We start from the raw sequence: 26667 nt of genomic DNA on the forward strand, positions 1-26667 counted from the left end.
GTTATGTGAATGGTGTGAACTAAAGTCCGGTCTTCAAGGTTATGCAGCAGGTGAACTTATAACTGACTAAGGAATTTGCACAGCCAAATTTTCCTACTTTAAGTAATAACAAGAAAAATTATAGATTAGGTTTTGAAAACACGTCAAATTAATGAGTTGAGTAAAATAACTGATTAAACATTATTTTAAGCAGAAGAATGTCTCTTACACACATATTTTTAAAGACACACTGTTCAGTATTGAAAATGGTATGAAAAAGCTAAAATTATCATTTCTAGAATTCTGGGAGGAAATTTATAAACCTAGTGGTTGACATTCTGACTGACTAATAGAATGCCATTGAGTAATTTTTAACTAGCATACACAGGGTTTTTAAAAGCCTATGAAAGGCTTAAATAGTTTATATTTATACAATATATATAAAAGAAAGCTCAGAATTTCTAGGTTGTTGTACTTTCTGATTATACTTGAAAGGTAAAATGAGTCAAAATGTGGGTATTGAATAGCAGAAAAAAAGATTTAGAAGAATTCAGAAGGCAGAAGGCAAGGAGGCTGGACATATGGCTTGGCCAGAACAAACTTTCTGAAGAATCATGAGGTCTTTATCTCCGATTCTCAATAGCCACAAAAATTCAATTAGCATGACGCATTCTTACAACTTAAGTGTTAAGGTGATGATTGGGGTGTGTTAGCCAGTAAGTCTGGCTGAATCAGTGAGTTCTAGGCTTAATGGGGACTCAGTTGCAAAAGCCAAGGTAGATGGGCACATGCATCCTCACACATATGCACAAAACACAGACACTCCTGCAAGGATAAATATGTAAATGCCTGAAGTAATACAGCATCCATGAAAAGCTTACTCTGGGGAAGATGGGTGTTGCCTAAATTAAGCTTTGGCCTGCAGCAATAAAGGAGCAATACGCTGGCCACACAGATGACCCCTCGACAGGAATAATGAACATCCATAATATCCATGGTAAGCAGGGTAGAATCTGCAAAAGCTAAAGAGAAAAAAATATCTGCCAAAGAAGAATAAAACATTTAAATTAGTGAAGGTCAAAGCTAAGTGTTTACCTGACTATTCTTTGATTTCTTCTTTCTCCCTTCTCTGGCAGCTGTCTTTGCTTTCTTGGACCTCATTCACCTCATCTTTATACTTACCTCCCTCCACTCTCACATTTACCTCCTTACTAAGTTATGAGGACTAATTAGCATGAATATGATTAAACAAGATGTGAATAAGTTGTAATTTACAGTGTTGTCACTGGTTTTCTTTATCCAAAGTGATTCTTATTTCTAATGAATAGTAATGAACATTCATTTTGTGAAGGTCAAGACTGTATTAAATGCATTTGAAGTGCTTCTTGAAGAATAGCTGAAAAAGAAGTTGAAATGTTGTTTTTTCTATGTTTCTCTTATTGGTTTTGAAAACACAATTACTAGCTCTATTCATCTTCCTCCATAATTTCCAAGGTCAAAGCTATGGGCAGCAACACACACACACACACACACACACACACACACACACACACATACATACACACACACACACACACACACACCAGTGTGTTTTGGAATCCTTGTATGGTATCTACAGAGAAGTCAAATTTTTGCCAGAACCTGCAGACCTGGAGACGGATTTAACAACAACAACAACAACAACAACAACAACAACAACAACAACAAAAACTTCGCTAATAAATAACTGTGTAAATAGACCCACTTAAACCAGGTGTACATTCCATGTGTTAACAATAAAGAGGCATAATAGTTTTCCTTCTGACATTTTAACCTTTTATATTCTCAACTAAATTTATTGTGAATTAGATTTTGCAACAAATTTACAAGACATAAAAGAAGTAGGAATTAGACACCTGCCTTTGGTTTTTCATAGAACTGAATGTGTTCACCAAAGGTGGGAACATAGTTGTACCACATTCCTAAAGAAACAAATGTTCCATTACCCCAACTGTTATTTGGCTGTCCTTAGATGCTTTTTCTATGCCCCAGGATTGACCTTGATAATATGGTCAAAAGAAAGGCATTACCTCTGATAATTTGCATATTTAAAATCTCAATTTTACAGCAAACGAATTTATAGAAAAATGAATAAAATTCTTGCCTTATTATTTATGTATTTATTTATTCACTTCACATCTTGGTCATAGCCCCATCCCACTTCACCTAACAGTCCTAACCTCCTTCCCTCTCCACAATCCCCCTCCTCTATTCCTCAGAAAAGGAGAGCCCCCCTTCCCATCCACCCCAGATTATCAAGTCTCATCAGTCCTGAATGCATCCTCATCCTCTGTGGCCTGACAAGGCAGTCCCTCCAGGGGGAAGTGATCATAAGCTGACAACAGAATCCATGTCAGAGACACACATGGTATGTACTCACTTATAAATGATTTTTTTTTTAACCATATAGTACAAGATAAACATAATACACTGGACAGGCCTGAAGAAGATAATATACAAGTAGGATAATATACAAGGAGGATGCTTATATCTCACATAGAAAGGAAAATATAGTTGACCAAGGTAGGAGTTGAAGAGAGGGAACAAGACAGGAGAGGGAATGTAGAGAGATATGAGTGTGGAGATCTGACCTGGGGAGAGTGGGCAGGGAGGATGTTTGTGCTGGATGACAGAAGGCCTGCAGAGAAAAGAGAAACTGTGGGCAGGGGTATCTCGGATACCTAAGTCAGGGTAGGCTTCTGGGAAAATATGAGGGGGACTCTAGCAGTGACTGCTAGTAGCAGGGGCCATAGAAACTGAACAAGACACCCTCTAACTAGTCAAGACTCCTAGGAGAGGGAGGGGAACACCAGTCCAACAAAAAATTCAACCCAAAATTCACCTTGCCTACAAGATGTGCAGAGATGAAGATAGAATAGAAAAAGCAGAAATTAAGGGAATGTCCAGCTAATGCCTGCCCCAACCCTAGACTCATGCCATGGGATGGAGCCAAACCCTGACACAATTAGTTATACTTTGCTGTGCTTGTAGACAGAAGCCTAGCAGAGTTGTCCTCTGAAAGACTCCACCGAGCAGCTCTTCAAAACTGATGCTGATACTCAGAGCCAAACATTTGATGATGCATAGGGAGTCTTGTGAGATTGTGGAGGGGAGGAGAAAAGGACCTGGATGTGACAAGAGATTCACAAAAAGACCAACAGAACCAAACCACCAGGGCCCAGAGGGGCTTGTAGAGTCTGAAATGCCAAGCAAGGACCATGCATGGACTGGACACAGAGGTTGCCGATTGGAAATCTCAGGCTTCATATAGGTCCCCTCATAAGGGGAGCAGGGTCTGTCTCTTACATGGATGAACAAAGTTATTACGTAGATGAGTGATAGCACTGGATGTAGAAAATTGGTTATACATGTTTATTCATGTTTGTTTAGTGTAAGGAAGAATTTCAGCCATAAGAGAATAGCTAAGAAACCAAAAATGATTTGTTAGTTACCATATACTAATCTTTATCATGAGGGACTTTAAATCTAGAAGCTAAAGAATGAAAAATATTAAAAATATAAACACATTTAACAGATATATACAACATACAAACACATATAGAGAGACACAATTTAGAATTTCGGAAGACTGGCATAATGATTGTATCAAGGATTCCTAAAATTTGATCATGATATTTCCTGAGACATTCATCTATCTGTAGTTATGAGGTTTATTGCTTGTTTTAATTTTTTCAGTAATATAAATTCCATAAAGACAATGGAGCCTTTGGTCTGTTTCACTGCATACTCACTTTGCAACACTTTTTAGGTCAGTTTTTAGTATAAGTGTGCAGGAGATATTTACTATGGATAAATATATAGTTTCATATATTTAAAAGAAAATCTGGGATTTGAGAGCTCTTTCCTCAGTTTGGTAATATATTTTCTTCTTAGGATCAATTTTCTTTTTTTAATAAGCCATAAAAGACATATATTTTTTCTTAATATCCTCCTGGTGGCTGCCTGGATTTTTATCTACAATGTACTATTTTTTTTTTCTTGTAGGCTCAAATAAGATTATTCTTTTTTGAATATGAAAAGACAGTCTTCCCCAGGGAAGAGCATACCCACTTGTTATCCAATACCAAATGTATATTCCTGAAGACATTCACATACATTAATGAACTGAGCAAGGTATACAGTTATATTAACAGTTAAAACAAAAGAGACCATCAATTTTACAATAAGAAATTGAGGAGAGGTTACATGAGAATGTTTCAATGGAGGAAAAGAAAAGTGAGAATGATATTATTTACTAAAAATATAATAAACTAGAGACTACCTATGTAAAGGTTCTAGCTGTGTGTACACCCATTAATCCTTTATAACAGTGAAATATTTGTTCTAATTGTTGTTATCTTTTAATTTGAAAAGGTTCCCAATAATATGGTGAAGGAAATTTCAAAAATGAAACTTAAATTTGGAATGCCTAATAATGGATGAGAAAGGAAAGTGAGGGTTTGGAGAGAAGGTTAGACCAAGAGAGACAATAAGATGAGTTTATGGGAAAATAAATGACCAATAGAATTAGGAATCAATGTAAAATAGAAACTCTAAAGCTCAGAATCCCAATAACAATATAATATTAATGCTAAATTGCAGACCTAAGGGATCATTTAAATTTAAGCAAAGTAGTGAACACTGCTTCTACTGAAACATGCAACTCACATCCTGCAAATTCCTTGAAAGAAGTTACTTTCTCCTCTCCGTATTGACTTCTAGGGTACTGCCTCACAAGTGGCAGGCTGAATAAATAATTAAACCAATTAACAAATTATTAAGCAACTGTATGCAACATATTCCCAGCTGATAGAAGCAGGTCAATGTTGGAGCATAAATCCGAAGGTTTTTTAAACAGTTAAGTCGGGAAGTGAGTGATATGCACTGAATGGAATTTTATTCTTTCTAAAACAAGTGAGACATTCATCACCTCTCACTCTTAAATTTTTTCTACCTCCTTGTTCATGTTGATCCTTGAGCCTTCAGAGTGGATGATGATGACAACCCATTTAGGCCTGAATGTTTCCAAGTCTCTCATAATACATGCATTGTTCAGTCATGGGTCTCTGTGCTAATTTTCATCTGCTGAAAAAACAGTCTCTGAGATGGGTTCATCTAAACATTTATCTAGCTTGCTAACAATAATAAAATCCAATGGTATTTTTGTGGGCTTTTTTTTTTCTCTGTTTTATTATGTGTTCCCCACATAGGTCTTTTGTTTGCTTTGATTTTTGTGTTTTGTATTTCTGGTTCATATGTTTATTTTCATTTCTTGAATGTTCAGTGGTTACAGAAGTTGAGAGGTTCTTGGAGGAATTGAAAGGTGGGAATACATGATGAAAACATATTGTCTTTTTTTTTTTTTTAATAAAGAAAGAATAAAACAAGCAGAACAAATGAGAAATAGTCTAATGATTGGGTTAGGGAAAATGAGTCAGTCTATAATGTGCTTGGCACATAGGCCGGAGGACCTGATTAGGGAACCCTACTGCATACCTAAGGGGCTGGCCTTCTAATCTTGCAGCAGTGACCATATTGTTGTGAAGTAGTGTGGTGAAACAGAGATAAGTGGATCTCTGAGCTCATGGACAAATCACCATAGTCAATAATTGAGCCCCAGGTTCAGTGAAGGAGGTTGTCTCAAATAGCATATTGAAGAACTGGGGAAAAAGGGAAACAAATGATCATCACTGTTCTCTACAGAGATATGCATATATATGAATTCACAGTCATATGCATACAGGCATGCACACTCATAAAATGTGCATCTAAAATTCGTAGGGTTATACAATACACACTAAACAGAAATTAAATTTTCTAAGGAAATATAAAACACTAATGCCTTTGGCCTAAATATATCATGTGAAACTTACAACATAAAAGCCATGGAGCATTATCAGTCTATGAAAACTCTCATCATTGATTGTTATACCATGCATTTATTTGTTGATATTTGCCATTCTTTTGTAGTTGAAAGCTGACCCCCTCCATATGTATATTGATCTTAATGCATTTAATTTTGAGGGGTACAGTACAGACAGCAGGATGGATCCTTGAATGGAGAGTGAAAAAAGTGGCTATTTTTATGGTAATAGAAAGTAAGTAGAAGTGCTCTTTACAATCACATATATTTATATGCAAGAAAGATCCAAGAGTCTAACACTTTTAAAAGCTATTCGATATTTATCTAAAAATTGACTACAAATATGTAAGGGACAATTCACTGCCTATAATTAAGGACAAACTCCCCAGATACAAGCATTTCTAAGACACAATTGAGTATGAAGTGCCAGGATCTGACTTGATCAGAACAAGAGGTCATGCAAAGAAGGACAAGGGAATTTATTCTGTCCGAGACCCTCTGCTGTTAGAGAAAGCTGTCATTACAGCAGTGCAGAACCACACAACCTTGAAATCCCCAAAGACCTTCCACATATCAGGGGTTAGCAAGTGCCCTCATTATTTTCCAGCTCAAAAATGATTCAAAGTGTAATATGAGGAACTGAAGGTAAAGAAAAGAGCACTGAATCTGCCTTGAAATCAGTGACGGGGATTCTTGTTCTTTGAAATTTTTCTCCTTACCATCCCTATCTCTTAAATCAGACGGTAAAGGAGAAAAAAATTCTAGCTTTCTATTAAACACACACATACAGAGAGAGAGAGAGAGAGAGAGAGAGAGAGAGAGAGAGAGAGAGAGAGAGAGAGAGAGAGAGAGAGAGAGAGAGAGAGAGAGGAGAGAGGTTTCCACTTGTGCCCTTTATACAATTACCCTTTTCCACCATAGGCATCTGCTAATATTTAAATGTTTACAGACTTCAGACTTTATTTTTCATCTATTGACATTATTTTTCAAGAAATATTCAAATATTAAACCTCTAATATTATTCATCTCATCTCTTCTCAGAGGCAGCACAGATGTGCTTTCCTCAGGTTGTCTGGTTAGAGCATGAAAGAGAGCATGTCCTTGTTTGGAAATAAACTGTCTTATTGGTATCTAAAATGGTTTTTAATTCAAACTCCATTAGTTGACATTTTCCAGTCTTAAAAGTTTCTGTCTCATGTTTGTTTCTATTTGTACAATGATAAAAGTGATTCTTCATTTACAAACTTTTCAATCTTACTTTGTTCTTAGTGTTGTCATTTTTATTTCCTTTAACAACTTAAATATTTGTTTGTCAAAATTAATTCCAAAAACCTACCTATGAATTGCCTTGCATCGTTCCTGAAACTATGAACATGACATGACCCTATAAACCTTTACATGTCTAACTCAATTAAGTCTGCATAATATTGAAACTGGAAACATTGAACAAGTGTGAATGTCAGACAGTAAAGTAATGAGAATTAAGTAATTATTCTCAAGTGCTATTAACATATGATATTAGTGTTGGCATTACAAACAAGCTTATCCTAAAGACTGACCTGTGGGCTATTGGTTGCATTCAGAAAAACACACATCCTTTGTTTAATCACCTGTAGTTGATTTTAAAATAAAAAGGGAAAGGAAAGATTTATGAAAAACTAGTAGATGATTCAAAGATAAATTCAATGGGATTACATCCTCCCTCATTCTAGTTCAAACTTATGTAATCATGTTTTGACATTGTAATGAAATTTTGTCATATAGACTTTATAAAGTAAAACCATGCAATAGAGTAAAAAAATTACAAAACCACCTCACAATCTTTAAATCTACTTACCATTTTACATTGCACTCATTCACAATCCTTTGGGTTACAAGTGGTACATGCCACACTGAGTTAAACACACCTGACGCTCTCCTATGCTTGACACTGTGTGTATTTATGGATTCTCATGATAGCAGCTTTGCTGTCATATTATGGCTTCTTTTAACACCCTCCCAATCATTTTACATTTTTTTCCTAGGTCTCAGGTGATACTTAAATAAATGTAACTCTTCCTTTTCAGCACATTTTATAAAACAATTTCTCTGGAACTTTTGGCATTATACTCACTTATAATTAACAATAATAAATTGATTTCTCTAAGTCTTATGCATTTTCTGAGCCCTAATTTTTGGGATGTGTTTGTTTGTTTGTTTGTTTGCAATTATAATGTAATTACAACAGCAATAGGTGATGTTTTTTGGGACTGATTCTCTTTGACAATCTTGACCAACGAAAGAAAAGTGGACTTCTCATGTCTATTACTGAGTTTTTTGGTAAGTTGTCTTTGGCTCTTGCAGGAAGCACTGAAAATAACATCTGTAGGTTTTAGGTGAAGAAGTCAGACAAAGAGAATTCTAGACATTCAGGGAGATTTCTATTAAATACTTTCTTAATAGATGCATACGTCACGACATAGCAAATACTGAAAGCAGAAATTTATTTCTAGGCACCCAAATAATTCAATATGGAAGTATAGAGCCAGAGGATCTCTAAGTCACTGACTAAGTATAGGACTTAAAGTAAAATCTGTCGAGTGAACGATTTGATCATGGGTATATACATATTATCTGGTGGCTATATCTTCCTGATGAATGTATTACAGGTTATATCTCACGGGAAGGTAGAACACAGAACTCGGGAAGGATAAACTTAGCCACCATTTAGTGCACTGTACTATGTGCTATGTGCTTTACTATTTGTGCTCTTTTTATTATCTCCAAAGATGACTGACAACTTGTGCTGTCTGGTTTTGTGTCTACTTGATGCACAAACTAGAGTTATCTGATAGGAGGAAACGCTAATTGAGAAAATGCCTCTGTAAGACCTGGATGTAAGGCGTCTTCCTAATTAGTCATTCCCAGAAGTGAGGGCCCAGCCTATTGTGGTCTTGCAGAAAGAAAAAAGGTAGAGCAAGCCATGAGGAGCAAGCCAGAAAGCAGGACAGGAACTTGTACAGTCCATGGCCTCTGCATCAAAACCGGCCTCCAGGTTTCTGCCCTCCTGGAGTTCTTGTCCTGATTTCCTTTGATCATGAAGAGCAATGTGGAAGTGTAAGCTGAATAAACCCTTTCCTCCCCAACTTGCCTTTTGGTCATGATGTTTTCTTGCAAGAGTAGAAACCCTAAGACAGAACTCTGCTCAGGTAGAGACATGCAAGCTCGGTTTAGTGCAAAGCTTTCAATATCCAAAGAGTACTGAGTACATGGGAGGGCCTCAGTTGACATTCATTCAAACAAATAAATAAATGAGAAAATTAAAACATTATCTAGATTGTGTGGGTAGTCTTGACCCTTACATACTGAAATTTAGACACAGTGGGTTACAGCGTGGTGGTGCAAGCCTTAAATCCCAGCAGCTGAGAGGCAGAGGCAGGAGAATCGCTGTGATTTCAAGGCCACACTTGAAAGTGAATCCAGGACAGGCAGGGTTACACACAGAGAAACTCTGTCTCGAAAACAACAATAACAAATACACCCTAAAAATTGTTCTAGTGAAATAAATGGATTGATAAAAGATATTGTCATTTTTCCTTTTCCTTAGATATTTTCATATAAAAGTTTTGTTCATATAAAATATTTTTATAAAGATGTGTCTGTTTGTGCTGATGCATGTATGTGCCTGGGACTGTATACAGAGAGCAGAGAACAACTTGAACAATTTGGTGACCTACAGTGTGGATACCAGGGTTAGAACAACTCCCTCATGTTTGGTAGCAAGTGCTTAACTCAAATTACTGCACCAAATGGCTGGCCTCATGCTTCATTTTAGACTAAACATTATGTAACTATCTTGTTCTTTAGAATATTGCGAACGCCGTCCAACAACATAAAAATTCAGGGGCTTTGATGTCCCCACTGCTTATCAGGCTTAAATTGTCTTGAAACTCTTTTGAATATAACCTAATTGAACAAAATCTGTTTCTTTGTATTTTTAATTTATACTATTAAAGAGATGAGCTGTTAAGTTAATAACTCTGTGCTTCTTAGAATTGGTATCATTATTCGTTATTAAAATACACCCTCAGTAATAACCAAGATACTCTTTACACCAGCAGTTTCTCAAACTTCCTATTGCTGCAGCCCTTTGATATGTTTCCTCATATTGTGGTGAACCCCAAGGACAAAATTATTTTATAGGTACTTCATAACAGTAAGTTCACTACTATTATGAATCATAATGTAATTATCTGATATGCAAGCTATCTGATATGTGAACCCCAAAGGGTTTGTGACCCGCAGGCTGAGTACTGTGGCACTTGCGGTTACTGAATTTTGCAGATTGTTTATTGAGAAATAAATATGAAAATAATCAACACTGCTCACTACAAAATATGCCTTATTTTTTATTTTGAGGAATGTAGTTTAATTATAATCACCTGTAGTAATATTTCACCGTATGCTAATATACATATTGCCATTTTACATAAAACAATTTTTTTTTGTCTTAGAATTTGGAGAAAATGTAAGTCAGCTATTTAGTGTGTTTTATATTATTTTTATCCATAAACATATGTCCTACACTGGATAGTGTTATTTGACTTGTTTCTCTTATTCATTGTCATCTTCCACCATAAACTAAGATTTATCAAAACAGACTTGTTTGTTACATACATACACTCCATCTGTTATATACAAATGCATATTTAAGCCTATGTTTTACAGGCATAAAATATATTGTAAATGGAAACATGTAGCTAAAATGTGAATATACTTGAAATATACATTTTAAACTTTAGTCACAGTATTCTATGATTTTTAGAAGCCATAGAAGAATAAAATATTTTAAGATACATCTATAGTGACCTGTAATTGTTTATATACTAGTTAGTATATAAACATATACATCATTAATAAATTAAACAAAAATGAGTCTAGATGACCAAATAGCTATCTATTTGTTCCAGAATAAATATTTAAGGTATTCTTCATTTAAATTATATATTTTATTTTGTCCTATTTTGTTGTGGTTTAATATTGGCTCTCCAGTCGCTCATGCATTGAACTTAGAGTTTGAACTCCTGAATCTCCTGCCTCAGTCCTCAGAATTCTTGTATACCACATCTGGAAATGTTCAATTTTCATTTAATATGAAAAGAGAACACTGAATAAATATACCACATTTGCCTACCATAAATAGATTTTCTTAGGGGAATAAGTAAATTATATTTATAAGCAAAAAACAAAAACAAAAACAAAAAACAATACCCAACAACAACAACAACAAGAACCAACCCCCTGCATATTACAGGATACTATGATGAGGAAACAGTGAAACTTTTTTTTTTTTTTAGATTTTTTTTATTAATTTATTCATATTACATCTCGATTGTTAGCCCTTCCCCTGTTTCCTCCCATTCTTCCCTCCCTCCCATTTCTCCCCTTCTCCCCTCCCCTATGTCCGTGACCTAGGGAGACCTCCTCCCCCTATACATGCTCTCAGAATATCAAGTCTCTTCTTGGTAACTAGCTATCCTTCCTCTGAGTGCCACCAGGTCTCCCCATCTGGGGGACATGGTCAGAAAAGGGGCACCAGAGTTCCTGTGAGAGTCAGATCTCACTCTCCACTCAACGGTGGAGAGTATCATGTTCGTCGGGTAGGTCTTGGTAGGAGTTCGAAGCTTACTGCCTATATTCTCCTTGGCTGGTGCCTTAGTTTGAGGAGGACCCCAGGATCCAGATCTGCCTGTCATAAAGTTCTTCTTGTAGGTTTCCAGGACCCTGTGGGTCCTACAATTTCCTCTTTCTTCCATGCTACTCTTGCCTAAAGTCTCAATCGGATATCCTCTCCTCTGACCCACTTTCTTGGTAAGTAAAGATTTTCATGGTACGTATCCCTTGGACTAGTGTTTTGATATAAGTGAGTATATACCATTTGTCTCTTTTTGCTTCTGGGTGTACTCGCTCATTATGATAATTTCTAGATCAATCCATTTGTCCACAAATTTCGGGAATTCCTCGTTTTTAATAGCTGAGTAGTATTCCATCGTGTAAATATACCACAGTTTCTTAGTCCATTCTTCTACTGAGGGACACTTAGGCTGTTTCCATGTTCTGGCTATTATGTATAGAGCAGCTATGAACATGGTTGAGCATATGTCCCTGTTGTGTGGTAGGGCATTTTCTGGGTATATTCCAAGGAGTGGGATAGCTGGGTCTTGAGGAAGCCCTATTCCCATTTTTCTGAGAAAGCGCCAGATAGCTTTCCAAAGTGGTTGTACTAGTTTGCATTCCCACCAGCAATGAAGGAGTGTTCCTCTCTCTCCACATCCTCACCAACATGTGGTGTCATTTGAGTTTTTTATCTTAGCCATTCTGATGGGTGTAAGATGGAATCTCAGTGTCGTTTTGATTTGCATTTCTCTGATGACTAACGAGGACGAGCATTTCTTTAAGTGAAACAGTGAAACTTAAGAGATGTTGCATTGGGAAAAGCCTGAGACAGAAGGTCAGTTGACTAGCAATATGAAAATGGCTGAAGGAGGTGGGAGCTTGCACTTTGTTCTGAAGTTTCCATCAGAAGGTGGAGATCATTCACAAGCTGGTGCCTGAAATAGATCAGACTCAGTTGGTATACATAGAAGGAAAGTGAAGAGCAGTGCTGCTGGACACCAGTGTTTGAGATGGCAGTCAGATGGAGAGAGGGGAAGGAGGGAGGGAGGGAGGAAGAGAGAGGGGGGCTGTAAATCAGGGGTGTCTAGATCTAGTAGTTAAGTATCATTGTATTACCTCATAACTTATCATCTACTGCTAAGATATGATGCTAATGCCAGTTTCCGTTTTTTTAAGATTTTCTTCCTAAAGAGTTACATTTGGTCATAACCAAAAGCAGGAGCTCTTTCTGATGCTTTTGTCTGCTTTGAGGACCCTGGTCCTATGGGATTGCCACTTCTGGGCTTATGTTAAAGAGATGTACTTAATCTTATTGCAAGTTGATATGCCATTTTTGGTTGATGTCCCTGGGAGGCCTGCCCTTTTCTGAAGGGAAACAGAGGAGGAGTGGACAGGGAGGGAGGGAGGGAAGGGAGATAAATGAGGTGGGAGAGAGTAAGGAAAATAGGAGTCCTGCTTGTAGCTTAAGGGAGAATAAATTTGTTAAAAGTTAGACGATTTTTTTTTTTTTAAAAAGAAAGGCCTGTACAAAAAATGCCATGTCCCCCCAAGACAATCTATATTTAAACACAAACCTCAAGGTCTCCCTCATATTTTTGCCCAATGAAGATTAACAGTACACTCCATTTATCTATGATTCTGGATCTCAGACAGGAAACTTAAGACGCTTTGATGACGCAGTCTTTTTTTTTTTTCTTCAAGATTTATTTACTTATTTTTATGTATATGAATGCTCTTTCTGCATGTACACAAGTATGTCCGACAAGCATATCAGATCAAATTATAGATAGTTGTGAGCCACCATGTGGTTGCTGGGAATTGAACTTAAGACATTTGGAAGAGCAGACAGTACTCTTAACCACTGAGCCATCTCTCCAAATGCTGCAGTCTTGAGGCAAATGAGTCTGTCGTTAGGTCTTCTACCACTGAATGAAGCTCCCTGCCATTACAGAGAATAACTTTATTTATTAAAATTCAACTATTACAGGTATTTGGTTTAGGTGCTAGATAATATTGTTCTCAGTGTTTTTATGTTGTTTACTTTTCTTTTCCTTTTATAATTGAACCTTACTAGCCAGCCCTCCCAATTTTATTTTATTAATTTTGTGATTATTACATAATTACATATCTATCTCAAAGGCCTTGCGTATACACTTCCTGCTTTCCTTCAAATTCATGGCCCCTTTATTTTATGAACTGTTGTCAAGTGAATATTAGTTTTAGTTGTGAATTTAACATAATCTAGATCACCTGAGTAAAATCCCAGTGAATAATCATCTACATTGGTCATATCTGTGAGAGAATTTCATAAGTCAATTAAAGGATGTCATAAAAACTACCCCTATATGGGCAGCACCATTCTCTAGACAGTGGTGCTGAAGTGATCATGAGAGGCGAAATCAAGCTGATCCCAAGTGAGGAAGCAAATAAATGTGCAAAAATGGCCATCGCATTCTCTCTCTTGTGTATGGACGTGATGTGAGGTGCTACTTTATATTTCTGCCACCTTGGTTTCCTTCCTATGATGGAATGTATCCTGGAATTAAAAATTAATATGAACTCTTTTTCCCCTAAGTTATTTTTTGCCAAAGAATTTTATCATAGCAACAGAAATGGAACTAGGATGAATGGCTTTAGAGTAACAGCAATGTCAGTGTTTAATAAATAATAGGATATATTGCCTAGGCAAGATTATCCATAAATTAACCACCACTGCATTTTGAAAATAGATAGGAACCTAACAATAATAAATATTTTAAAGAAGAAATAAAGACTAAGCTCAGTTTTCATCCAGTCTGTGTTAGCATTAGATGTAGTTCTAGCCAAGGTGAGTAAGAATAGATGCATAATTTACAGGATGATCAGGACCGTGAACATACAAGATTTAATAAATAACATAAGGGCTCTTTCAAAACACATTCTAGGGATAAGAATTTTATGAGTCATATTGGAATTGCTTGACATAATCCTTTACAGAACAAATTATAACAATATTAGATTTTATAAATAATCATATAAGAATTTATAAATTACACCTGAAAATACATTTTAAGTAAATTTTTAAGACAACTTCAAGTAGAGATATCACATATTTATAATTAGTACTTCCATGATTGCTTAGATCTTAAGATCAGAGTTGGGGGTAATGCACTAAACTTTACATTTTTGAAAGTATAAGCCCTGCCAGATTTTCCCTAAGAGAAAACAATGGTAAAATGAGAGGGGCTGTGTATGTTTTCCATCCCGTTGGGAAAGGGCATCTAAGCAAGACTCAACCCAAATCCACTGAGCAAAAAAAAAAAAAAAAAAAAACATGTTTTTTATAAGATCAAAAACCACATCATAGTTAAGCATTAGTAGCCTAAATGACAGAGACCATAATAAGAAAAAAAAAAAAAAAAAAAAAAAAAAAAAAAAAAAAAAAAAAAAACAGAAACCAAAGTATTTTCCTAAAGTGTACACAACTTTGAAATTTTTTTCAACTCAGCTTTATTATTTTGATAGTGAGTTAATATTGTGTGAAATATATGTGAAAGGTTCATGCAAAAGCATCTTTACTTACAGAGCAATAATGCTTTCCTTAAATGAGAATAAAAACAACAACAAAATACTGTGACGTCTGCCTTTGTGGTAACTATGAGAAAATGAAATAAAATGAGGATAAATTAAATCACAAGGATGTGTAATATAAACTGAACTAAACTATATTTTTAATATTTTTACATATACAATTCTAATATTACACATCTATAAAATAAACTACATACAGCAAGAAGAACCACAAAAAAAATCAGGAATTATAGTAAAGTTACATTCATAGCGCTTTGGCAATTTGTATTTGGCAACCTTGAAGAAAACGTATTTCCTATATTTCTGAGTCTAAAACTGATATTTGATAGTTATTGATTTACATTCAGGACTAACCTATTTTTAAAAATAAAATGATCAATACAATCACTCTGAAGAAAGATGAAAAAGGAAAACTGGGTATAAACAAATACTTAGAGGTATTATCAGGAAAAAAAAACGATTAATTATTCTCATTTCTTACTTATGAATTCATTTTAAGACATATCACAAATGTTTATTGTTTGTTTGAATATCAAATATCTCTAGATGTTCATAGTTCAGTGCATCTTCATGGTGCATGCCAATAGGAAGACAGGGTTACTGCAACGGCTAGGAATCTGGTCACACCCAAAACTATAAACTCATGTAAAACAGCACCAGATGATTTTACTTTCCAAAAACTGTTTTCTCCGAATTGTGCAGTTCACCGGTATGGACTTATGGTGTGTCATGATGCACATGCAGATCTGATGGGAAATCCTAGGGTTTTGCTACATAAGATTATCCACTTTCACTTGAATGTGTGACATCATTTCCAACTACAATTTTGAGAAGAAATTTCCCCATAATATTTGTGCTTATATTAGAAATACTTGTAGCTATTCATGTCCACACTTACAGTGTAGTAAGAAATGGTGAAAATTTGCATGTGTCTCAGTTACAAATACACGTACATATGTAACATTGGAATACATTCTTCACAGTGAATGTTCCAGAAAAATTAGTAAAACATGTTACAGTATGCCTCAAATAGGTTGTTCCGAAGATTATTTTAGCATGCCCTAAAGTGAGTTAAAGGTAATTTTAAAGCACTATTTTAGTCAACAATATGTCTTAACTAATTTGTACATTAAAACAATCACTAATATCATACTACCAAGCCGTTTAATGTAAAAGTTAAGAATATAATTATGATATTTTCATAGAAATGAAATTAATATTGAACAACCAAGGAAATTTAGAAAAGATGGTCAGAAATAGAGGACTTACACCATCCAGTTATAGTACCACAATTTTGAGCCACAATTACTCATAAATTACTTGAATAGAATAGAGACAAGCACCAAATTTAGGTATCTTTGTTAATTTATTTTGGACAAAGGTAAAAATAAACGATTAATATAAACAAGAATGTTGCTACTACTATTGGACAATCATGAAAAACTTAAGAAATATTTTAGATTATGATTTGACCATGTAAGTATCAGAAGTCAGGCATATTCATAGTAGATTTAATACTGAACCCTGTAATGGACATAACTTGAAATCTTTTGTGATGAATTCATTGTTAAATGTTACAACTTGTGTTATGGAAAACAATCAGAAAGACTTCCCACAAATGTTTTAGTTACTTATTTATTATTTTTGAAGCACCATGTCATGAAGTCCAGGCTAGCCCCACATGTTCTACATTGCCCAAGCTGGCCTTGGAAATTTTATTTTCCTGCCTCTGTCTCTCAATATGTTGGGGTCACATGAGTAAGACATTATTAACTTTGGGGATTTTCTTTTCTTTATTAAATGCTGTGCTTAAGAGCAATCCCATGGCCTTGTGCATCCTTGGCAAGCAGTCTACCAACTGAGTTCCTTCCTGAGCATTCATTTTTATTTTTTGATGAATGTTTGCAGAAAAAAAACCTACTTCATAAAATGAGTTTTGCCCTCATCACATCAGCCTTATCTCACAGGATAAACCATGCCTAGTGAGTGAAATATATCAACGTTTACTAAGGGGGTGCTTTACCTGTAAAGTTGAGTGGCTGAGATTGAATAGTAAAAGGGTATTGTCATCTATATCCAAAAAACAGGGAATGGAACAGACTGATTTTGGGGAAAAATCTTTTTTCTTTTCTTTTTTTCACCTCATTTTCTTTAGACTTTGGAATGTGCAGTTGCCTTAGAAAAGGCAGTCAAAATTTAAAACCATGGAAATGTGTGTTCTCAGGTAACAAGTGCTAGTTGGCAATTTGAACTCCACATTTACCTGAGATGTGACTTTGGGAACTGAGAAGATATCAGTGCAGGCATGGAGTGTGTGACAAGACCCTGGCAATCCCCTGCTGAGCAGGGTTCCAAGAGGCCTCATAGTCCTAAGAAGAGGCTGCAGGTGCCATGCTGAGCACCTGGAAAAATGTTGATTACTTTAGTATCATTGAAAAATAATTCTAAAGAAGTTGGCTACAGAAAATTTCTTCTAGTTCCCAATCTCTCTAAACTTTGAAAGAGGGGAAATAAACATAGCAAACAAGGATGTAATCAGGCCCTAAGATCTTTGGGTTTATGGTGCTAAGTAACATTAGTATTTAGCATACCAACTTGTTTTATGTTAATGGAGTTGTAAGAGATAATAATATCCATATGTGTCTATTCTTGCAATTTGAGAATTTTTCACCACTCTAGTGCAGTGATAATCTGAGGAAACAGTTCAAACTACTTCTTGTTCTCTTTTTTTCACTTACCTTGATCTCTTTTTCTCACTCATCCATGGTCAATGGTTTGACACTACCACTTGCCACTGTGTAGTTTCTTTCCCCAGGCTGCCATTCTTTAAAAAAGAAATGGCAATGCAAATACCATTTGTCTAAGATAAGAAGTCAAAAGTGTTAACATTTTTTTCAGAGATAAATTCTGTACTTCAATACAAACTCTTTCAAAGTAAATAATATTCATATGACTTTGTATTAAATAAAATTTGGCTCTGTCCTTCCCTCAGTGAGTTTTAAGTGTCTTCTACAAGTGACCCATGCATTTTTATATTTGCTAAAAATCATTTAGTATCTGTTGTCTGTGATAGCATATTCCTCTCTTATTTTAATTTTTGTCATCACTGTGGTGTGAAAAATATTGAAAATTTTCTTGATTTATTCTTAATCTATATTTATCCATTTTATCTTCAATATTTTAATTAAATTTAAAATCTAGTTTTAAATGTTCATTTCAACAAGTGATGAATATGGCAGTTTTATTCCTTATTCATAAGATATTCTTATCACAGATATCTTTGTCGCTGACAAGATTTTCTGTGTGTTGATTTCTCTACTGCACCTTATTTTTTTCCTTGCTTTTTCATGCTTACTTTGGTTGTTATAAATTTGGAATACCTTCACTGCTCCATTGTTCCACCAGCTAGTACACAGAATTTTATCCTAAATTTGCATCTCTGTGTAACAGAGAACCTGATATAAGCAGCACAAGATATTATATAGTGTTGTGTGTTGGTATTCGAATAAGAACTTTATTGTCTCCTCTCTAATCTTCTAATAGCATCTTGTTTTGACTAAGTGTATATGTCTATAGTCTTTTGTCTTCCCTATTACTATAAAACAACCTAGGACATTAAGAACAATAAAATTCTTTCTTCAACAAAGAAAATAATATTTCTTTAAAGGCTATTCTTACAGCTTGGCCTCTACACACACACACACACACACACACACACACACACACACACACACACTCAAATTCTTAAGGTAGCTATCCTATTGTCAGTGCATACCATCATCTCTTATTCTTTTTCCCTCCTTTTAAAATAAAATCTGAGTTTAGTACACCTTTCTCCTGAACCTCTCACCACTTCTATCATCAAAAAAAGAAACAAAACAAAACAAAAAATAAAACAAAGACAATAACAACAAAAACCAAAAATGGTGTTTTTGGAATATTCTTGTGCTAACTCTGTGTTGCTGCATAGCAATGCATGTATGCTTTTATGCCAGCATAAACATATGAGTTTTACAGAATCGTTCAGTAATCTGTGAATATGGGCATGGGAACCTTTTTTTTTCCCTGAGATTTCCCATATGCTTCTGAAATAAATGCTCATTGATCTGGCTGCAACTTGACTGAGCTGAATTCTCTCCTTGATGCCAGAGTTGCTTCCGAAGGTCATCTAAGTTGTAAGCTAAATTAAGTTTTCACGATTGGAAGAAAGGCGTCCCAATATTTTGTTGTCATGGCTATTTTTTCGGAAGATCAAACTTGTGTCGTAGGGACAGGAGCTTATGTACAAAGCCTGAGGAAGAAAACAATTTCCTTCCTATTATTTTAAGTGCCAAAAAGAAAGAAAGAAGGGCTGAAAGAAAGAAAGTCAAAGATTGACTATACCAGTCCCTTCGTCACATAAAGTAACTTACTCACAAGAACAATAACATCTAAAGAGGAGCCATTATCAGAAGATCACTATACTCCTAGTTCTTTGACTACTTGCATCATATGCCCAGCCAATCATGCCATTATATTAAAATTTTCTGTCATGATAACATTGGTATCTGTCATCTCAGCTTTCAGTCAATTCAGATTGATCAGACAAAAATCTCCCAAGCCTATTCGTTTTTTCTCTCCATGCTAAATATTCTTATTATTCTCTTTTCAGCACAGCTAAAATATACATTTTTTGGTAGGCATTCAAAGGCATTTGAACAATTGAATCCTGAGTATGTCTAATGTTCCCACGGTGACTTCAGGGAAGTTTTGTTTCCAGTCTATTAAATTACATACAAGTATCATATAGCACTTTCTTCCTTCTCTGGCTGCAAGACAATTCTTAGGGAAGGTGTTCATGTATACATCACACACCCTCTTGCTCCATTTTGCTGACCTTTGTTCATTCTTGATTTTGTAATTATTTTTATTATGTGTTTTATTTTTTACATATACATTTATATTATTACACATATATAAAATAAACTACATATAGCAAGAAAAAACTCCAAAACAATCAGGAATTATATAAATATTACATTTATAGTCTTTTGGCTATTTGTATTTGGCAGGCTTGAGAAAACATCTTTCCTATATTGGTGAGCCTAAAATTCTGGATGCAAATCAATATCTATCATATCTCATCATTATTCACTTAAAACATCTACCTAGACCTACAAACATCTTAAATCCTAAACAACTTAGCTTAATTGTAAAACTAAACTATGTGGTCTTCAACCTCATTAGAGACTTAAGAAGGAATAAAGTTAATTAACTGAGTATACAGGGAGTGTAGGTTAGTAGCTTCCCAAATGAAATAACAGAGACAGTTTGCTACCTGAGCAGTCACCCAAAAGTCTCTATAACATTGGGGCTTCATCGTTAGCCTTCTGGCCCAATATTTCTGACAGACCTATGGAGGACTTGCTTATCCTGTCTTTGCAGAGTTTGGCTGCTGTCGATTTTGTAATTATTGATATGTGATAGCCCATATGTCCTATAAAACTATCACATAAATGAGCAGGGAGAAGATAAATTAACAGTGAAAATCTAGTAAGAAAACAGAGTAGTAGATTATAAAATTAAAGTAAGAGAACATTTGAGCACAGACGAAAAACAAGCGAGAAAGCAAAATCTGTAGAAGATGCAATATCTAACTCCAGGTGCCAACTTCAATAGATTAAAATATTTACAAGTAGCCAGTGGAGCATTATATCTTAGTGAAGTTGCTTTAGAAAGGATTGAACTTTTAACTTAATACACAGCCTGGCAACTTTTATCACTTTGGTCATACACTTACTTTTCAGCAGGTCTGTATAGAAAAAAAAAAAGAAAAGAAAAGAAAGAAATAATGAGTCCAGTTTCTTTTTCTGAGTTGTAACACTTGCTTTCGTATCAATAGCACAGGTTCTACATCTCTTGGGCCCTGAGATTTGCACCACTGTCTACAACTTATCAATATCCTATGTCTTCAATTCATATTGTTACACATCCGGCTTCACTTGTTTCAAAGCTGCTATACTTGAACTGAAAGCAGCCTCCCTTGTCTGTAGCTGACAACCTATTACAGAAACTATCAACCTTTATAATCACCACGTATTTCAGCTCCACAATAATCTAATCTGACATGTCTTTCTGTCTGTTGGTCTATCATTTTCCAATCTTTCTATATATTCTTACATATTATGTATAGTACACTATTGGCCTTGTCATTGTAGAACCATAACTAATGTTTAAGACTAACATAACTTTAAAAGAGCGTGCTCAGTGATTATATATGTACATAAACTCACAATAAAAAATGTCACTGAGATTCCCTCAAATTCCTCTTTAAAGTTACCCAGTAAGTTTAAAATTTCCCTGTTGACCATTAGGTTTTTTAAGGAATTTGAGGAATCTGCTCTGGATCTTGAGTAATGGAAACTTTGTGATGTGCATATATTATAAAAATATGTCAAATAATTCTTCTTTTAATAGTATAATGTTTTAGACATATCAAATTATTTATCTCATGAAGCTGATCCATGCATTTTATCATGCATAATGACTATAACTTTGTCTCATAAAACCTATGGTCCTTGTAGCATGTTTGAGGTTGTTGTCTTGGACTCTACTTCTTGCAATGTTGGAAATGTGCTTGCTTTTATATTTGTATCACCCAAGCCTGTACCTCTGGTCACTGTGCTGTTGTGATGAATATGTTCTGTATCTTGTTTAAACACAGTAGCTATAACAACACATGGCTATTTTGATCTAAAGAATTATTAGTGTATACAGAGAATATGAATTATGAGTTTTATTGTATTTTAATTATTTTAAAACTAAAAAGTCAACCATCACTTGGTGCTGCCTACTGGTCAGTACTCATTTCAGTTTCTAAGCATCAGACTTCTTGCAGCTGAATATTTAGGTTGTTAATTTGTTTAAGTAAATTAAGATTAAAAACACATTTACCAATGTTCCTAGTGGATGCTTGGTCTTACAAGGGAAGCTATAGAACAAGGAAATGAATTATTTGAGAAATTATGCATTTCATAAATGGCACTTTGGTGGACTTTACCTTGTGTGTCAAATGAAAGATGCCATTTGTTGGAGAACAGTAATTTTCTTCTTAAGCTTTGTTTTGGCTGCTTCTCTTGACACTGTAAGATCTCAGCATGTGGAGATGTGGCAACATGACTCTCAAAACATCACCTATTTACTGATTGGACATACTGGGAAAAGTTTCTCTTCCTTTTCTATGTGGTCATGGATGTGAAAACACATATCAATAGATGTATGAAAATGAGAGTACAATATTGAGGCACCAGAGCCTGGAATTATTGATTCTGGCAAAGTGGTTCAGCTGCTCAGAAAAGAAACTAGGAAGACTAGTGTCAACCTAATTCTGATTGAAGAGTAGGATTTTGCCAGAACAGAGGAGAGTTGGGTTTATTATAAATGATTTACATTTAGTGAAGTGATATAAAAATCTTATTACTTATAAATGTATCAATATATGCTTAATCATATATATGTATGTGTGTGAGTGTATGTGTGAACACAATTACTTGTTGCTCATAAAAATATTTAGTTTAATATGAAGAAAAACATTTTATCTGTCTTGTACTGAGGTAGGTTTAAATCCCTTATGATTTTCATTCTTCCTTCTTCAATTGAAACACAATGTAATGTACAATAATTATTGGACGTTATATATATACATATATATATATATGCATATATATATGTATATATATGTGGAGAGAGACAGAGAGACAGACAGAGACAAGTAAATGAGTACTAATGAAAGCAACAGTGGGAGTCACAGAAAGATGGTGAAGACAAAAACAAGTCCCTCAGTAATTACAGTTGACTAATTCAAAGTATTGTGTTTAAAAAGGTTAATGCCTATGAGAAATGTTATGATTTCTAGGTGCAAATAAGAAATACTCATTAACTGTGCACCTGGGCTATCAGGATTTTAAGTGGAATTTAGAATTACAGAGCTTACTGCTAAAGTCAAGTATGTTTAAAAGTATATTTCTCTCTGAAATATTCTTTGTCTCTACCAGCTTCAGTGTTTGTTTCTCTAATGGTACATATAAAAACTCACTGTTAGTGGTATCATCCTGACTGTGATTGTTTAATTTATTCTGAAAATATTATAATTAAATAGGGTATAGATTTTATTTACAGTATAATATGAAGTTAAATGAAAAGTTATAATAAGTAACAAACTTTCTATATAAAATTTTGGTTTCCTGTTTAAATAAAAGTTATTAAAATACAACTGTAGGCATAAGGTAATTGTGTAATTAAAATGATAATTTCTATACCACCCATAATTGGTTGCAATCTTTGCTCAAATAATATCCTATCTCACTGTGGTGTAAACACTGCTCCCCAATTGTTCACTAATATGAAAAATAAAGCATCTTCCAGCCAATCACTGGGTAGGAAAGAGAACAAGGTTGTACTTTCTGTCAGCCAAGGGGAGGAGTTAGAGGAGGAAGTAGAGGATTCAGTCAGTGGCTGAATTCCAGGAAGCATCAGGAGAGAGAAGCTGGAGCCGGAAATCTACAAAGTACAAGTATCTCTGGGACGTACACTGGGAGGAAGCCAAATTAGGGATTAAGAATAGATGATACACAGAAAACAGATAGCCTGTGTTTGGCCTAAGTGACATGCAGCTTAGAGCCCTCTCTGCTGCTGACTCCGTCTGCCTGACCCACCTAGGACACAACAGAGAAACAGTAGAGACAGCATAAGTGAACTATACATGGGACCCAATTCCCATCCCATCATCCTCCATTCCAAGTAGGTCCGTGTAAGGTGCCCAGCAACACCCTGGTTAGAACTCTCTCCACTGCTGACTCTTTATCTGTCAGACCCATCTTGGACAAGACCAGCAGAGGGACCACCAGGTTTGCTCACACCAAAGAGAACCATATAGCTAGAAGTCCACATTAGCACACAAGCTACAAAATTCAGGACAAAGCGACACCACTAGAAACCAACTATACTACCACAACAAGCCCTGAAGATATTATCAACCTAAAGAGCAAGACAATAAGCATAATTCTGTGTTTACAAAAATGATAGAGACCTTAAAAGAGGGAAATAAATCCCTCAAAGAAATACAGAAAAATATATTCAAACAGATAAAAACAGTGAATAAAATGCTTAAAGAAATGCAGAAAAATACAATCAAATGGAATAAAAATGAATAAAACTGTTCGATATATGAAAATGGAAATAGAAACAATTAAGAAAACATAAACTGAGGCAATCCTGGACATAGAAACCCCAGGGGAGAGAACAGAAGCTACAGACACAAACAACCGAGCAGAATACAAGAGATGGAAGAAAGAATCTAATATGTAGAAGGTACAATTAAAAAATCAATACATCAGTAAAAGAAAATATTAAATCTAAAAACTTCCTCTCACAAAACATCCAAGAAATTTGGGACACCATGAAAAGACCAAACCCAAGAACAATAGGAATAGAAGGAGAAGACATCCAGCTCCAAGACCTAAAAAATATTTTCAACAAAATCATAAAAGAAAAATTCCACAACCTAAAGAAGGAGATGACCAAACACATACAAGAAGCACACAGAACACCAAATAGATTGGACTAGAAAGGAAAATCCTCATGCTACTTAATCAAGACACTAAATGTATAGAATAAAGAAAGAATATTAAAGACAACAAGGGAAAAAGATCAAGTCATATATAAAGTTTAAACAGTACCTATACACAATTGAGCTGTACAGAAGATACTAAAAGGAAAACAAGAATCCAAGGTGGTTATATACACCCAAGAACACAGAAATCTAACAGCTGCACATCTGCAAGGCTCAAAGAAAGGAAGCATGTATGCATGTGCCCCTCCAGGCACAACACCCCCCCCCCAACACACACACTACCACCACCACCATCAAAATCATAGGAATTAACCATCACTGGTCATTAATGTCTCTCCACATCAGTGGCTTCAATTCTGCAGTAAAAAAACAGAAGCTAACAGAATGGTTGGGAAAATAGAACCCATCATTCTGCCACATACAAGAAACACACCTCAGCAGTAAAGATACAACATTACCTCCAATTAAAGATCTGGAAAAGGGTTTTCCAAGCAAACAGACCCAAGAAGCAAGCTGGAGTGGCCATTCTAGTATCTAATCAAATAGACTTTCAACCAAAATTAATCAAAAGTTTTGGGGTAGGACACTTCATACTCATTAAAGGAAAAACCAACCAAGATCAAGTCTCAATCCTGAATATCTATGCCCCAAGATAAGGACTCCTGCATTTGTAAAATAAACATTAGTAAAATTTAAATCACACATTAATAGTAGGAGAGTTTAACACCCCACCCTTACCAATGGACAGATTAATGAGACAGGAACTAAATGGAGAAATATGGAAACTATCAATCTTCATGAAGCCAATGGACCTAACAGATATCTACAGAAAAATTTTTTTTAATTTTATTAATTTATTCATATTACATCTCAATGGTTATCTCCTCCCTTGTGTCTTCCCATTCTTCCCTCCCTCCAATCTTCCCCTTATTTCCTTCCCCTATGACTGTGACTGAGGGGGACTTACTTCCCCTGCATATGCTCATAGGGTATCAAGTCTCTTCTTGGTAACCTGCTATCCTTCCTCTGAATGCCACCAGGTCTCCCCATTCAGGAGACTTGGTCAAATATTTTACTTGAACAGAAAAGAGTATACCATCTTCTCAGCACCTCATGAAACATTCTCCAAAATGGACCATATACTCGGTAACAAAGCAGCCTCAATAGATGCAAGAGATTGAACTATTCCCTTTTATCTTATGAACTATGAACTATTCCCTTATGAGACAATCAGGCATTAAAGTGGGTACTTAACAAAATTAGAAACAGCAGAAAGCCTACAAATTCATGGAAACTGAATAAGTCTCCACTCAATGCCACTGGCTTAAGGATGAAATAAAAAAAGAAATTAAAGACCTTTTAGAATTCAATAAAAATGAAGGCACAACATACTCAAACCTATGGGACACAGTGAAAGCAGTGCTAACAGGAAAGTTCATAGCACTAAGTGCTTTCATAAAGAAATTGGAGAGATCCCATAATAGCAACTTAACAGCACACTGAAAGCTCTAGAACAAAAAATGCAAACACACCAAAAAAGGAATAAATGACAAGAAATAAGCCAACTTGGTGCTGAAATCAAAACAAAAAATCAATAAAAAGAATCTACAAAACCAAGAGCTGGTTCTTTGAGTAAACCAACAAGATAGACAAACCTTTATCAAGGTAACCAAAAGGAAGAGGAAGAGAGAGTACTGAAATCTACAAAATCAGAAATGAAATCAGACACTGAGGAAATCCAAAAAACCAAAAGGCTGTATTCCACAAAATTTGAAAATCTAAAAGAAATGGACATTTTTTTTTGGTAAATTTCACTTACCAAAAATGAATCATGATGAGGTAAACAGTTAAACAGTCCTATAACCTCTTAATAGAGGCAGTCACCCAAAGTCTCCCAAAACAACAACAACAACAACCAAAACAAAAACATAAAACAAGCAAACAAAAAACC

The sequence above is a fragment of the Acomys russatus genome, chromosome 22 (assembly GCF_903995435.1).
Source record: "Acomys russatus chromosome 22, mAcoRus1.1, whole genome shotgun sequence".
Taxonomy (NCBI): Eukaryota; Metazoa; Chordata; class Mammalia; order Rodentia; family Muridae; genus Acomys; species Acomys russatus.